Here is a 15495-nt window from a genome sequence, read left to right on the forward strand (position 1 = left end):
CATTTTAGGAAATACTGTCCTAGACTCACTTGCAGAAGTTTGTACCTTACAAATTTAAGAATCTAAAAGAGGAAGCAAAGCAATGACCAAGGGCACAAACAATTGTCAAAAATATACTGTCCCAAGGAAAGACGGCACTTGGGGCCTTGAGGAATTGGGGAATATGTGCCGACCATCTCTACTCTGATAGAACAGCAAAACAGAGACCCTTCTGCCACAGTAAGCTGCAATCGGGAAACTGGGACTCTTCTGCCTGTGTGTCTGGTGTTTCACTTGCATCAGTGCCCCTAGAAATGCAAATTGAGAGCAGCTGGTCAGTCTCCGTCAGCCACTCAGGCAGCCTAGTTGCCCTACAGCCTCCTCATCAGGAAAGTGCCTCCAGAGGTATTTGTAATATCCCGAGAAGCATCCCTAAAAATATTCATTGCTGTCTAGAGGCAACATTTGAGGTGGGAAACTCAGGAATGGAAGTCTGGCCATGGCATCTCTGTATTTGTCATTGCCTGCCATGTAGTCCATCTTCCTTACTAGACTCTACTTATCTACCCTGCTGGTCTCTTGCTGTTTATGGGCCAATTGTATTTGTATCCTCCAGGCAAAGTCCTACGGAGAAGCTTCTATGGGCTTAGATCATGACCATACCTCTTGGTGGAGTAGCCCTTAATTTCTGGTCTCCTCAGGGCTCTTGGCACCCTTTAAACAGATCTCTCCTGGATCAAAGGCTGATCTTTTATCCAATTAGCAGCCACTCCTGGTTTTTTGATCAGGGATTAGGGCAGAAAATGACTGGCTAGAGGCTTCTGGCCATGCAGACACCAAGATGGACATATTCAAGATAAATCCCTTCTGGTAGCATTTGCTGGGTGAACTGACAGGAATAATGTGGGCAAAATCACTACCTGAGTCTTTTACAGAAATGCAGAATGGAGCATACACATGACACTCTTTTGTCTCAGAGCCCTGTGTTGTATTCACACACATAGAGTAGAACTTAAGTGTGTAGATTTTAGAATAGACTTTATTTCTCTGCACTGACATTTATTCCATGTACAACCTAGAGCAAGTTACTTAACCTCTCTGTGACTCAATCTTTTCATCTTCAAAATGAGATTAATCAATTAAATTTGTTAACTATATGCAAAACACTTAGAAATGTGCCAGGCACTTAATAAAATAGCTTTCATTACTCTCTTAGAAAACACACATGGAGAATCTCTGGTATGTCCTCTGCCCACCCAGGACTCAGACCAAAGGTAGGAGGTGTTAAGTGCTTGGAAACCACTTAGTTAAAAGAACCAAATTCAGAAATGCAACTGTTAGCCTGCAGACACTGAGCCATATTTGATGAGGTTTGTGGGTGTATCAGGGCCAGAGGGCTTAGCTCAGAAAGGAAGAGTGATCCACGGTGGTTAAGAAATGAAGAGCAAATTATCATCCTCAGCCCAGACCCAGTCAAACTGCCAGAAGCAGCAAGCAATTCTTGCCTTATCCCCAGCAGCCATATAGAGTAATCATGTGTCCAGTTGGCTCGATCTCCAAATAGATCTTTTGACCACTTTTCTGCTTCTACACAGTGTGGTCCCATTCTTCATCCTCTCTGATCTGGGCTATTGTCTCTGTCTCTTCTCATTCATTCATGTTTCCTCCACAGGTCCTCCACACGCAGTACCAGAGTGACCTTTAAGACACTTAAATGAGATCAGGTTCCTCCCTCACCCTCCAAGGTGCGGTAACCAGGTCCTTGCCCACAGCAGTCCTTGCCTACTGTAGCAGTAGCCCACTGGAAATGTCAATTGCCCACTTCAGCTGCATATGTACTCTCCAGATCTCACTGCCCCCTGTTGTGCTTCACCTCTTCACCCACCTCCCCAGCCCCTACCGGCATCTGGGCTTTCACCCCGTAGGCTATCATAGCTGGAAACACTGAGGCCTCACTGGTGAGTGACGGTACAGATGCCTGGGAAAGGCCTGCTCTCAAAACTGAACTCACAACCTTCCCTGATTCCATTCTGGTGGGGTGATCACTAGCCTAGGTGGCTTGCAGCCCTTAATGTAGTGATGGGCCCAGGACCTGCTCCTTAATCATTCAGGCCTCAGTTTGTCCATCTGAGAAGCAAGGCTGCTTCCTTCACAAGGCAATAGAGGACCCAAGACCCAGACCCACCCTACACCTACTCCCTGTTCCTCACCTCTCATTTACGATGCTGCTTTGGCAAGCCTTGACCTGGGTCCCCATCTTACTGTCACCCAAACCTTCCGAGAGGAATGAAGGACTAATGGTAGAATGCCAAGCAGTGGCATTGCCGTTTTTCAGCCAATGACCTTCTAGTCTCCTTATGCAATGGCTGCCTTTTCCATCTGAACAGGACTGGCTTTGCTCTCTAGGCAGGCTCTCTAGTGTTCCCTTGTAACATTCCACTTGCAGCTTGTAAGTACCAGGTAGGGGCTAGTTAATCCAGCTGATGTAAACTGGGTGACTAATAAGAAGAGCCCTATCCTTTGCCAAGTGCTCCTACCCACACTAAATGTATACATCCTAATTCTTCACTTTCCTGTAATAGTATCATACACTCTTACTGTCACTATGGCCACATGTTGGGGGAAGTATACTTCTCCAACCATTGACTCTGGGCTGAGCTGTGTGACTTGCTTTGGTGAATGAGATGTTTGCAGACTTACGAACAGAGGCAGGCAATGTGCATGAATGGCTGGTTTTGACTCCTTGTCCTTTTGCCATCACCATGGGAAGAACACGCCCTGGCTGGCCCACTGGTCCAAGGAGGATGAAAAACATGTGACATTGGCCCAGACCATCTGCAGCCCGGAGCCAAGTCTGGCCAAGCCTAGTCCGGCCCAGGCCAGGCTAGATCACCCAATCCTCCACCCAGCTGACCTGCAGTAACATGAGCAAGAATAAATGGCTATCGTTTAAAGCCACTGAGCTTGGGGTGGTTTGTTATACACAAAAGCTAGCTGATACATATTATATCACTGGATTTTTGGAACTGCTCTGAGACCTGCCTCCTCTTTTCTTCACTGCCTGCTCATCACTGCATGCAGGGTCACTTCCTTAGCCTGACCCGACTATAGAAAGTCTTGTAAACAAAGACTTGGGAGCAAAGGATGCCCCAGAGAGGTGCTGTGTTCCTGCCTGCAAGGACAGGGGTAGTTTCTCTGAGGAAAGCTGGGAAGGTTCACCTGAGACTTGAGCCCCAAAGCTGTTTATGTGACTCTGACTTTGTGTTTACATGGTCTTTCTTTGCTCTTCATCTCTTTTTCCCTTAGGTTCCATGAGCAAAACCCAGGAAGTCATCTCCTCAAACCTCAGCTTATTTTGTCTGAGTAGATATAAAGAAATGAGCTTGCATCTTTTATTTATTGTGCTGTAACCTTGGACACAATACATAGACAGTTCATTACCTGTAAATGGATTCACAATGCCTTCCAACTTTGCCACTTCCAAGACCTTGGGCAGATTGCCTCATCTCCCTGTGCCTGTTTCTTTATCTATAATACTACCTGCTTTATAGTTTCTTTGTGAGAATCAAATGGTTTAATACCCATAAAATAATAAGCTCTCAATATTGTTTGTGAAGTCTTTAAATAATAACTGTGAAAGAACCCAGGACGGTGCTGAACACATAGTTGATGCACAGCAAAGGCTGGTTATTCTCCCCTTCCCTGCTTTCTGATCAACCCTAAAACAGTATATACTTCTAACCATTAATAGCCATGGTCACTTTAAGCCCCAAGTAAGAATTACACATTCTTCAGCCAGGGTTTGCTGGTTCTTATCTTCAATTCAGAAGTTTCTCTTGGGCCTCAAAATGCCTGCTGGGTTAATCCATTTGGACAGTCTAGAAGCCCCTCGAAGTACATATATTCAAAACAGACTCACCATCTTTACCCCACCCTGCTCCTCTTTACCTGCCCTCCTCACCATCTTTACCCAACCCTGCTCCACCCTATTATCATTCATTCATTCATTCATTTATTCATTCATTTTAACATGTACTAAGTACCTAGATCCTGGAGATAAGTAATGAACAAAAGTCCTTGCTGTCACAGAGATTACATTCCAGTGGGAAGATAAAAAAGTAAATTACAAGTAAACATCAGATGATAAGTGCTATAAAAAGAAAATTACATGCAGTAAGGAAATATTGACAGAGTGCTATTGCATTTAGGGTGGTCAGGGAAGGTGACGTATGAGAAGATGCCTTAATGAAGGGAGGGGGAAGCAAGGTGGATGGCTAGAGGAAGAGCCTTCCAGGCAGAGGTAACAGAATTGGAAACATAAAGTCTTGGTGTGCCACACAGGACCGTGTGTTTGGGGCAGATTAAGCAAGGTGGAGAGTTAAGTGATGACAGCAGAGTATTAGAGGGACCGTCTACATAAGACATTATAAGCCAATGTCAGGTCTTTGAGTTTTATTTGAGTAAGGACAACATGAATCTGACAACTCTGAGCATAACACTCAGCAAAGTGTGCTAGAAGAATCACTCTGACTGCTTCATGAAGAAAAGACTAAGGAGCAGGAGAAAAACTAAGAGTCTATTACAACAGTCCAGGCAAAAACTCATGGGGGCTTGGACAACAAATGCAGGAATAAAGATCACAAAAAAGTTACAGAATTCTGGCTATATTTTAAAGGTAGAGCTGAAAAATGTGTTGGTGAATTGATGTGGGGTGTAAGGAAGGGAGGGGCCAACAATGGCTCCTGGCTCTGGGCATGAGCAAATGGACAAATAGGGTAGGAGATCACTGAGATGGGGAAGACTGTGGGAGGAGCAGTGTTTGAGTGGAAATACGGAATTTGGTTGGAGGCATGCTAAATTTGAAAAGTCTTTTAAATATTCAAGTAGAGACATCCAGTGGGTAATGGAGTACATGAACCAGAACTTTAAGGCAGAAGTCTTGGCTAGAGTTAAATTCTTGAAAGTCATCAAGATGTAGTCAAATCTTGAAATGGGATGAGATCACTCAGACCATGAGTGTGGACAGAAAAGAAGAGAGAACTAGGAAGTGGGACCTGAGGCATCATCAGGGTGACAAGAAACCAACAAGGGGGAATGAGAGGCGATTGCCTGGGAGAAGGAAGAAATTTAGGAAAGTGTGGTGTCCCAGATGCTAACGGCATAAAACATTTCAAGACAGGAGTGATCCACTGTGTGTAGTGCTGCTGGGATTCCTTGAGGTCAGGTTACATGAGAATTAACCAGTGCATCTGGTGACAGGAAGTCATTGGTAGCCTAGGTAAGAACCGTTTGGTGGAACAGTGAGAAAGAGACTGGGAGAATTCCACAGAGAATGAAAGATGTTATTATTAAAACTACAAAACTGATCTGGCACTTATGGACCTCAGTAATTATTTCCAGCCCATCTTTCTAGGTGCATCTTTTACCTCCCCTCCTTCCCACCCAACTCCTCAGCAAGATCCCTGCAACTGATCAATGAGAAAGATGTGCATTTCTCTCTGTGTTGTTGGCAGATTTCCTTCTCTGCTTCTCATCCCATTATAAAATCCTCTCATCCTCACTCCAGTCTTTGCCCTTTGAAATCCAGTTCATACTTTCAGGATGAGCTTAGATACCCCATCCTCCCAGGAGCCCCTCATAAACAGACCTCTTCCTGTATAAAACAATTTGACACATATGTGAAATAAGCAGTGTGACTCCCATATTTTCCAGGTAAATCTGTGTTTGTTTCCTATTACTATTTTAACAAATTATTACCAATTAATAGAGTTTTTAAAAAGTATTCTCTTACAGTTCTGGAGGTCAGAAATCCTAAAATCAAGGTGTTGGCAGAGCTGTTTTTTTCTCTGGAGGCTCCAGGGGGGAATCTGTTCCCTGGCTTTTTCCAGCTATTCTAGTCTACCTGCATTCCTTGTCTCACAGCCCCTTCCTCCATCTTCAAAGCCAGCAGCATGACATCTTCCAGTCACATTCTCTCTGCTTCCACCACTACGCCCCTTTTTCTGAATCTGACCTTTCTGCCTCCCTCCTATAAGGCCCCTTGTGATGATATTGGGTCCACCTGATGATCTAGGAGAACCTCTCACATCAAACTCCTTAATTTAATCACATCTGAAATGGTCCTTCTACAGATATAAACTAAAATATTCACAGGTTCCAAGAATTGAGACATGGATATTTGTTAGAGTTGGGGTGAGTGGGGGATATCATTCTGATTTCCATACAGCCCAAATTCGAGTTTTCTGTTCTCAAGAGAAGCCATCCAACTCAATTATTTTGACTCTTTGTAATCCAAGGTCATTTTTAAGAGCCTGGTATTGTAGGAATCTCTGTGGGTATGCTCCATCCCCAGCCCCTTAAAAACAGATGCTCCTTCTGCTCAGACACCTTGGAGGGCACAGAGAATGCAGCTGCAGTGGAGCTCTCATTTTCCAATGGTACACTGATTCAACATTTACTGACTGCTTTACTCTGGACCAGGCGTCCCCAAACTGCGGCCCCCTGAGGCCATTTATCCGGCCCCCCACCGCACTTCAGGAAGGGGCACCTCTTTCATTGGTGGTCAGTGAGAGGAGCACAGTATGTGGCAGCCCTCCAACGGTCTGAGGGACAGTGAACTGGCCCCCTGTGTAAAAAGTTTGGGGACGCCTGCTCTGGATCCTGTGACGGCTCTGGGAGAAGACACACAGTCCTTCCGTTGAGAGGCTTATGGTCTATTTATTTTCCTGTCTTGTTCATATCTTTTTCCTGATATCCAGCCCCATCCAGGTGTAGGGCATGTACTCAATAAAGAGTTTGTTGAGCTGATGTGAGCCGAAATGTTGCTCAGCATCATCACCTTCCAATAAATTCTTTCTGCTGCTGTCTTCCTGCTCACATCATCTTTTGCACCACTCACAATTCAGGACAAGAAACGCCTCCCATTAGGCTGGGGCCTAGCTGAAAGGATAGGATCTGGGCTGTATGTTTCTGTGTGTGTTTGCTTTTCTTGACCCCAAGTGTCCAGTGGCTGCAGATCGCCCTCCCATATGATGCTACACAGCAAGATGCCTGCACCACCACACCATGTGATTTGAATTCATAAATACTTGTTGCATAGAGCAAGTGCCTTCCAGTTCGTGGAAACACAGGAGGGACACCAAATGCACTAAAGGAATACGCTTCTGCAGCTAATGTCACGTTAAATATTTATGCCCAAGAAACGATAGCATTTTCTCCCACAGAGAAAGAAGTTAGGAGCAAATCTAGAATGGCTCTGTCATGAGCGAAAAACAACAGCAACAACATATAAGTGGCACAAACAGCATCGGCAGTCATGTTTTGATAATGAAGGGATTCAGAGCACTCTTCATTTGTTGAACAAATACTGAGTACCCAGTGCATGCCAGCACTGTTCTAGGCAATGAGGAAATTGGCAGTGAACAAGATAGTCAAATTGTTCTTACAGAGCTTACCTTGGTGAGGGTGGTGGAGTGGAAATAGCTGCTGTTTTGCTGAGTGTTAACTATGTGCTAGGCAATATACTAAGTGCTTTGCCTATGTTAACTTCTTGTCAGCTACAGACTTATTTTCATTTCTCTTTTACAAGGGGGAGGAACTGAGCATAGAACAGTCCATGAACCTGCCCAAGATGGCCAAGTTCCAGGGTAGGGGATTTGGTCCCAGGTAGTGCTGTGCTATGAATCCTGCACTAAACTGCTTCTTGGCTGCTTCTCATGTTAGAGGTAGGGAATTTAGGAGAAAGTCTTAATCTTCCAAGAGTCACAGCGGAGAAAGACAAATTATTTGGTTTCTGGGATTGGGGATTGGGAGGAAAGAGGGGGAAGTTGAGAATGAGATGAAAAAGGCAATAGGCTTCCTACTAGCCTCCATAATACCTGAAGTCCCATCATTAAGTGCTGCTTACCTTTGAACAAACACTGCTGTGGTCTGTGTTAAGTACCCTTAGTATAAATAGGGCTAAACTCCTTCCAGTTTCTCCAAGAGGCCAGGAATACAGTAAGCACCTTATATAAGATATCTTCTTTAATCTTATATCAACTCTTTAAAGTCAACACAACACCATTTACCAAAGGATAAAATTGGGTTAGGCTATTAGACAAGGAAGGATTCAACCCTGGGTGCATGGAAAGGCCTGTGTAGTGTTTCTTCTGTGACACTGCCCCTCCCGTTTTCAGTCTCACCATTAATTTTATTAAAATACTCAAATCAGTTAACCTGAGAAATCTACTTCTAAAAATTTGCTGTTAAAAATAATCAGGTAGAAACAAGAATGTTTATTGTAGTCTTATTTACAACACCAAATTGGAAAAATGGAATGAGAGAATAACTCAAATGTCTAATAACAGGAAAATAAATAAATTGTGAGACTCATTTAATAAAATCCATCATACTTTTATAAAAGGTATATTTAAGCCTACAGAATTTTTCTAGATATATTTGACCAAAAAAAAATCAAGTTTGAAGTAATTATAAAGGTTTGTTGTGTACGTCACAATTTCATGTGGCTCAAACTAACAGAAAAGAAGAGGAGGAGGAGGAAGAAGAAGAAAGAGAAGAAGAAGAGGAGGAGCAGGAGGAGGAAAAAGAGGAGGAGGAGGAGGAGGAGGAAGAAGAGGAGGAGGAGAAGGAGGAGGAGGAAGAAGAAAGAAGAAAGAAGAATAGGCATGGTGATGCCTCATGCCTGTAATCCCAGCGTTTTGGAAGGCCAATACAGGTGGATCACTTGAGCTCAGGAGTTCAAGACCAGCCTGGGCAACACGGTGAAACCTCAACTCTACAAAAAATATGAAAATTAGCCTGGCGTGGTGGCGCACACCTGTGGTCCTAGTTACTTGGGATGCTGAGGTGGGAGAATAACTTGAGCTCAGGAGCCAGAGGTTGTCGTGAGGTGAGACTGTACCACTGTACTTCAGCCTGACCCTGTCTCAAAACAAAACAAACAAACAAACAAACAAACAAACAAAACAAAAACAAAACCCTGATGGGTGTAGGCCAAAATGCTAATTATGGTTATCTACTCATAGCAATTTCAGAAGGATTTTCCCTTACTATTTGTGATTTTTTATTATTGAATTTTTCTTCAATGTGCATTCAGTGCTCTTTTGATCAGAGAAGCCTACCAAAATAAATGCAAATAATTAGAAACATAAAAAGTCTATTTTGACATTTATTTCTAAGTAGCACGCTTGGCCTCTCAGGTGTTATGATCTGAGAATAGATTTTTTTAATGGTCCAGCTCTAGTGGTAAAATTGAGAACTCATGACAAAAAAATTGAACAGTTGGAGAAATTGATTTGTTAAATAGCTTTTTTTTTTTTTTTTTTTTTTTTACTTTTGGAAACATTTGAGCTGAATTATCCATCAAATTATGTGCAACCTTTAAGGTATTGAAATCACTGGACCATCTTAAAACTGCCTGAGATGAAGATGGCATCAGATTAAAAGCTAAACCCTTTCCTATGAAGAATTTGTAAAATGGCTGAAGTAACTGCAAACCAGCTAATCTGGGGTGCCACAGGAAATAGTAATCAAGGTTGATATGACCATACAGTGCATGTCTTCAGCAAGAATGATCATAATACCTAAAAGTCAAGATTTTGTTTATATTTCCCTAGTGAAGGTCAGATGTTTATTAGCTTAAATGAAAGTGCAAACTTAGAGCTATTGGAAAAGGCAGGTTGAACTGGAATCTTTGTTAGGAAAGAAAGGCACATTATAGAATATGCATTGGCAACAATGCCTTTAATGCAAGGGAAGCAGTAATTCCCCTTGACAATGGAATGTCAAGGACATCTCAAATCAAGATTGTGTTTGTTGTGCTTCTGTATTGCAAACATTTGGTGTGGTCTGTATCCAAGACACAGAAGAGACTGTCTTTTTAAACTCCAGGTTTTTTTTCCACATTGGAGCTTCCATGCCTCAGAGAAATGAGAAAAGTCTCCTGGAGTTCTGCCTTCCTCCTAGTTTAGAATGTCCAGGCTATTGCTGTTGATTTTCCTTTCAGATTGGGTGTTTTTAATTTTTTGGTTGAAATTTCTTCCTTCCTTTGTAAATGTGAGCTCCTCAAGGAAAGAAACCATTGTTGACACAGTTTTATGCACACCACAGTCACACATGCTTGTAGATAAAATGAGAAAAACAAGGCTCATATTTAGAAAACATTAAACTATGTGTTTATCACCCTCTCCTGCATAAATTATGTTTCTCAGCAGCCAGCCAGTCATCATGGTGGGAGGAAAGGATGGAGTAGAAATGGCATATGGGAAAATCCCTTTTAAATAGAAACTGGAAGTAGAGATTCCACCCTCCATGAGTAGGAGAAAGGGAGGGTAAAACAGGTAAAATAAGCAGATGGTGAGAGGCCTATTCTGAACACCCTTTCCAGGCAGGGAAGACTTGTAGATAAGCTAAGAGAAAACTAAACACAGGGGGCTGCTGCCCTGCTTCCTGTTCAGGGCTCAGAGGTCACACAGTAAACATGGGGAGACCAGGATAGATTCTGGGTAACCCACAGGCAAGGAGCCTGAACGAGCATCCCTGACTGAGCTCAGCTGCCATGTGCATAGAAGACACCCCTGCAGCCAAATGAAGGAGTTGAACCTTATTTCCTGGGCCATCAGGCCTTGAAGGAATTGTTCCTGTGCCTGTCAGCCTTGGCCTCTGGCAGGGACCAGAGGGACAGTAGCTCGCAATGGCTCTCTTCCATGGCCATTCCAGGAGCCCTACAGCCAGAGATTAAGCCCTACTTCCTGGGAAGTCTTTAATCCACCTCAGCTAGCCATGAGGTAGATGGCTTGTATCACAGTACAGCAGTCACTCTGCTGGGAAGAGAAGCAGAAATACTACACTCCAACACATACAAATCTTCTTGATTGACCTAAAAAAATAAAAATTAGATGTCCAACTTAGCACCCCTCCACCACTGCTGCAGAAATTGATTTCGCTCCCCAGATATTTATGACTGTGGAATATAATGCAACTGCCCTGCTCAAGCAGGGTTCTGAGACACTTGAGCCACATTTTGTCTCAAAACCTGTTACCAGGAGAGAAAGATATGCTGTCAGGAACAGGGACAGAGATAAAATAAATTTACACCATCTTCTTTCCAGCCACTGATGCCTCTTAAGATTCGTGGCCACTATGTGTGTGTACATTCCATCCAAGCATCTGGCCCTCCATTCCACAAATGCTAGGCAAGCATTCCCTCCGTGCTGGGGCTTGTCCTCACTCATAAGATGCAGACCCTTTCAGCAACTAATGACCTGGAGGTGGTCAAACGGTGGGTCCTAAAAAAGATACGTCTGTGTCGTAAGCTCCAGAGCCCTGGATATTATCTTATGTGGCAAAAGATATAATTAAGTCAAGGATCTTAAAAGAAGGCACTTACCCTGGACTACCTGGGCAGACCCTAACTGTAACCACCAGCATCCTTATAAGACAGACACACAGAGGAGAAGACACAGAAGAGATGGAGGCCGTGTGGCCACTGAGACAGAAATTGGAGTGAAGCGCCACAAGATGAGGAACATCTGGAGCCACCAAAAGCTGTTGGGGGCAAGGAACGATGCACTCCTAGAGGCTTCAGGGAAGTGTGGCCCTCCTGATACCTTAATTTGGCCTCCAGAACTGTGAGAGGAAAATCTTCTGTTGTTTTAAATCATCTAGTCTGTGCGAATTCATTATAGTAGTCAGAGCAAACTAATACAACACTAATAAGGGAAATGTCCCAGTTGGCCTTTCTGAGGGCACCCAGGGGACAAGGGCAGGAGTTCCTCGTCAGGCCTCTTTCTGAGAAAGAACCCAGAAGTCCCTCCTGAAGGCAGATGTAGAAGAGTTTAAGATATATCCTAGTGGGTCAGATTAATCTTCTATAACAATACAAGACTTTGGAGGGAAAAGAAACCTCTCCCAGTCCCTGCTACTGAAAGAATAGTCTGTCTTGGACACCATGTATACTCTTTACCCAAATGACCAGCAGTCTGTGTCGTTTTATGTCATGGAAGCTCCGGTGGAGGGACCCAGTAACTCCCTGTGTGGACAGGTAGTCTTCAGTATAGCTCTAGATGAGTCTCTCCCAAAGTTATCCCAGTTCACACTACCTACCTCTGGAAGGTGGCTCAGATGGGGTGTGGGCTGGGCAGCTGGCTACACTACAGGCCAGTGCTGGGGAGAAGAATGGAGCACGTGGGTCAGGCTTCAACCTCCTGAAGGGGTGTGGCCCTCTCCCTGGAGTCCAGCTGAAGATTGTGCCTATCTAATTTAGTTTGGACTTTGCTGATGGATAGATACAAAGGTGTTTAAGCCGACCAATGTGAGATCCCCACACTGATAAAGTAGAAGATTTCAAGATTGTACACAACGTTCAGAAGGTAAGATGCTATCCCTCAAGGACCAGGACAACCACAATGCACAAGCTATGTCACGTGTGGCTTTTATCCATTCTTCTTTTTCTCACAACATCATACTCTCTGCGAATGGAAGCTCCGAATGTAGTACAAGGTGAAGGGTCTGTCATGGAGCAGCCAACGTATCAAGGACAGCCAAGGCAGCTTGCTAAGCCGATGGAAACCACAGAATGATCTCCTAATGCAGGATAGGATGCGAGGAAGGGCTGCAGGAGTGAGTGGTAGAGGCAGGGAGCCCTGAGGATGGCTTCTGGTCAGCTGAAAGGGCAGGGGAAGAGTCTTGGGAACAGGAGAATCTCGGCTGGGCCTGAAAATAGTACCACTTGAGAGAGGTGCTGCAGGGTAGGAGGGTTAACCGTCTCATTTCTCTCTAGTCTTCACCCAGTGCTATTTATGACTCGTCCATGATTTTAAATAATGCAATCCCTACTGCTACTCACCCAAGATCATGCTATGTGAAGTTGCCTATGTGAGCTGTAGCTCAGTTGTAAATCAACCTGTGTACTTGGAGGATCTGCACTTAGGATTTGGATTTGGGGGAGACATGTTGAAAGGCTGTTTGCTTTGTGAGCCCGCGATGTGTTAATATGCAAGGTGTGTGTCCTCCGGCTCACAGGCCCCAGGTCTCTCCTTGTACCTCATTTCAGCTGCTTCAGAGCTGTCTGCATATCGCTTTGAGGTGCCCCCCGGGACTCCCAAGGATTTCACAGAGGCCACGTGGCCTGTACTTAGAGGCAATCCATCCCAAACAGACCATCTAAGCTTTGTGAAAATCAAACCAACTGCTTTTTATGTTTCCCAAGAACAGCTAAGCACAGGGAAACTTGGCTCCATTTATATAAACTCTGGTTCAATTTCTGTCTGAGCATCAGGAGGCCCCCATGGGATAAGGGAATTTCTACCTCCAGGAGAGGGGTTTGCCACGGCCACCAGAGACGACATGTGGTCAGCTTGGAAAAGTAAATCTACTTTCCCAAGGACCTACCTCAATGGGAAAGGGAAGGAAAGGGTGGAGAGGAGAAGGAACTGCCAGATCATGGCCAGAGGTATTAGGAGGCAAGGACACAGAAGGTGTGAGAAACGGGTCAGGGCAAACTGTTTAGAACTAAAGCTGTGAACACAGAGAACCTGGGAAAAGATGCCATATGGTTCAACAAAAGTACCTGAAATGCCTAATAAAAAATGTGTGAGTCTCAGAAATGTATCTGATTTAGAGTGCTTATTGACAGCTAGCGTCACCCACCTTCGCTTTTTGCTGCATCAGAAGGCTTTTGCTCTGTTTTAGACCCTAATCTTTTATTTAGAAAATTTTAATCCTGAAGAAAATAAACAAGTGCTAAATAAATAAAACACTGAATCTTTACAGCCATATTGAAATACTAGATTCTCCGTTGAAAAGAATACAAATACTTTTCAGCTTTTGATGGGGTTATAGCTTGATAAATTCATTACAAGTTGAAAATTTCATAAGCCAAAAATGCATTTAATACACCTAATCTACTGAACATCATAGCTTCGCCGAGCCTACCTTAAACATGCACATAGCACTTACATTATCCTACAACTGGGAAAAAAATCATCATCTAACACAAAGCCTATCTTATAATAAAGTGTTTAATATCCCATGTAATTTATTGAATTCTGTTCTGAAAGTGAAGAACAGAATGGTTATATGAGTACTTAAAGTATGGTTTCTACTGAATGTGTATTGCTTTCATATCATTGTGAAGTCAAAAAGTTGTTAAGTCAAACTACAGAATGTTGGGGACCATCCATCTATCCACATACCAAGGCTATCAAGTCTTCAGAGACGTAAGGGATATAGGAAAGAATTGTGTCTGTTCCTCTGATGGGTGCTGGAGGTTGGGAGGTTAAGCAAGGTAGACGTGCATGGTCAGGAAGAAGGGACAAAGGATCAGAGCCCTCAGCAACCTGCTTGTCCTTTCTGTGTGTGTGAGGCAATGACATGGATGTAGGAAGTGGTGTCAGAGAGAACCGGTGCTATGGTTGATGACAAACACCAGAGAGATGAGAAAGCAGAGAGACATGGGCTAAACACAAATGTGATTCTATGTTATCCTAAGTTTGAGGGTAGGACAAAGTTAAGAGCATGTCCAACTGCACAGTATTCATCAGGATGCTAGCAGTAGGGATTGCGTTATTTAAAACTCATGGATGAGTTGTGAACAGCACTGGGTGAAACCTAGAGAGAAATAAGATGGTTAACACCAGCATCCTTAAAACTATTCTCAAACCAGTTTGGCCCATAGAACAAATGTATGGGCTCACGTAGCTGGAACGAGCAGGGATTTGCACCACACCACACCACAGGACAAGGCCAGAATGTTTCATCTTGTGTTATTTTCTCCTGCCTCCTGTAGCAGTGGAGAAGCCTCTGCCATGGGTGCAGGCAGAGATCAGAAGGCCCATCCCAGGAGGGCCTGATAAGCCTGGACATCAGGGAAGGAAGAATAGAGAACCCGGGACTATCGGGCATCCAGACCAGACAATCTGGTTACAAATATCCTACTGCCACAGGATAGGTCACCTTTAGAAACCACTTTCTGAGGGGATGGGCAGAGTCCCCTGACCAGTGCTCCAACCATGTGACAAACACTGCTGGGCTGAATGAACCTCTTGGAAACCCAAGGGAGTATTAAAACTCCCCCAGACTCCTAAATCTAGCTCTGTGCTGGAAAGATTAGAAGTGGCTAGGACCCCTAACCTGTGTTCTCCTCCAGTGACCCACTACTTCCAAGGGTTCCTGAGAAAGAGGGACAGAGGATCTGCTCTAGCCAGATTCACACTGTGTACCACTCTAAGGTTTTGGTCCAAAGCCCCTCTGTGGCCAGCCCCAGGGAGCAGGAGGATTCCTTCGGCAGGGTCTAAAGACAGACTCAAGCAGAGCTCAGCTCCAGCAGCTCCACAGCCCTTTTCCCCTTCAGTCTTGACCCATCGTTGACCTTGAGGGCCTTCTTACTCTCCCATTAGCCCAGAGCCACTGGCCTAAGCCAGGTACCCCAGGTCTCCCTGTATGGGTGACACCTGAGTTGGTTCCTGCCTGGCTTTCCATATGGAAACAAGGGGAGATGTGTCCTCCCAGACAGAA

Source organism: Saimiri boliviensis, chromosome 9 (assembly GCF_048565385.1).
Source record: "Saimiri boliviensis isolate mSaiBol1 chromosome 9, mSaiBol1.pri, whole genome shotgun sequence".
NCBI classification, from domain to species: domain Eukaryota; kingdom Metazoa; phylum Chordata; class Mammalia; order Primates; family Cebidae; genus Saimiri; species Saimiri boliviensis.